This window comes from Cyprinus carpio, unplaced genomic scaffold, assembly GCF_018340385.1.
Source record: "Cyprinus carpio isolate SPL01 unplaced genomic scaffold, ASM1834038v1 S000005756, whole genome shotgun sequence".
NCBI lineage: Eukaryota > Metazoa > Chordata > Actinopteri > Cypriniformes > Cyprinidae > Cyprinus > Cyprinus carpio.
The window spans coordinates 1-1,869 of record NW_024878440.1 but is presented as its reverse complement, the minus strand read 5'-3'; the positions used below and the strand labels follow the sequence as shown (position 1 = coordinate 1,869).

At 40.4% G+C, this 1,869-nt stretch overlaps 1 pseudogene; it reads right to left on the bottom strand.

Annotated features, from left to right (window-relative positions):
* Positions 1 to 833: 833 nt before the first annotated feature.
* LOC109077068 lies at positions 834 to 1,793 on the bottom strand (annotated as a pseudogene).
* Between the last annotated feature and the right edge of the window lie 76 nt (positions 1,794 to 1,869).

Below are 1,869 nucleotides of genomic sequence, written 5' to 3'. Positions count from 1 at the left end.
TCAGCAGCTCTGAGTGGAGCACACAGCTCAGACTGACGGCTGAAGGGGACAAATAGTGGTTCTAAAGAGATCGATGGTGATATATCAGAAGAAAGCCGCTTGGAAACGTCTTATATATTTATGAAAGAAGCGCTTCTGTCTCAAAGAACTGCGTCTTTCTCTTTGAAGCGTCTGGACATACTTGCTTTATATCTCACCAATGGAAGCCGCGCCCAGAAGCGTAAAAATGGTCTTGTTTGAAAGAAAGAGATTCTAATCTAAAAGGTTAAATCGAGTATATAGGTATGTGTGGCTGTTTCGCGGGTGACTGAGGCGGTGCTAAGATGGATAAATAATAATTTGCAATGAGGTGAGAAAATTTTACATCGTGATTCTATTGAAAGATCATTCGATCTGTGATTGTCACACAATAAAATGATCTACATCGTCAGATTCCTGAGAATGAAAGCTTTCTTGTGATATATGACTTGACTGTTTTGTGAAAATATATTTAAATACACATTCTTATGAAAAAATATTCCTAATCGTTAGGCGAGGATTTGTGTGGTGAGGAAATATATTTCTTAACTTAATTTTACTACTTTATGAATCATAAAACCCCAATTAATGGTATTCTTTGTAAAGAAAAACACTCTAAACTTTCAAATGAACCCATATATGGGCTGATACCATATAAAGGAAGGCTTTGCAAATGAAACACAAACATTTTGCATGCTATTTTTGGACCCGGTACCGGGTCCGCAGAGTTTAAGAGGTTAATGATGCCAACCTCTGTACCGGGTAACGCATTCTCAGGAGACGGGGTACGAAAGATTTCCACAGACTCAGGAGCATTAACATCTGCGTTCTATTACAACTTTAGCGTCACTGGATAAACCAAATACATCTTTCCCTTCAATGCGCAATTCATAAACAATTTCGTCCTCATAATCTAGTGAACCCGTAACTCGAATGGCACCTGTATTTGGATCTAATGAAAACAGGTTTTTGGCTTTGTCAGAAATACGACTGAACTCATACGTCACTTCTCCATTTTGTCCCTCGTCAGCATCAGTAGCGCTCACTGTCACCACTACAGTATCTACAGGAGAATTTTCAGGCAGACTGACTTTATAGACGGCCTGACTAAAGACTGGAGCATTATCATTAGCATCCAGCACAGTGATGTGTATGGCTACAGTACCTGATCTCGGTGGAGCCCCGCCGTCTACCGCAGTAAGAATGAATGTAAGCTCTTTTTGCTGCTCGCGATCTAATTCTTTATCTAGTAATAATTCCAAATTCTTTTCTCCATCTACATTTGAACTGATCGTGAGCTTAAAGTTAGCATTTTTCTGTAGGTCGTATCTCTGAACTGCATTTTGTCCTACATCTGCGTCATGAGCAGCATTCAAGCGATAGCGAGTACCTCTAAGAGAAGACTCCCCGATTTCAAATGTAATCAAATCCTTTGAGAAAACAGGCAAATTGTCGTTAATGTCCTGAATTTGAACTGAAACACGGTGCAGCTCTAATCGATCTTCTAGCATTACCTCAAATTTTAAAACACATGAAAGCCTGTCCCCGCAAATTTCCTCCCTGTCGATTCTCCCCGCTACGGTCAGTTCTCCAGTATTTAGATTAATGTCACAGTAACGTTTTCTGTTACCTTCAGTGTCAATTCGAGCCTTACGAGATGACAGTCTGTTTACATCGAGTCCGAGATCCTTTGCTATATTTCCAATCACAGGATCCGCGTTTCATCTCCTCCGGAAAAGAATAGCTCACGTCTCCATAAGCGGTGTGCGCCATCAGCACGAAGAACAAAGGCCAAACATCTCAGCAGTAACACAGAACCTTTCAAATGCTAAAATTAAACCCAGCACACAT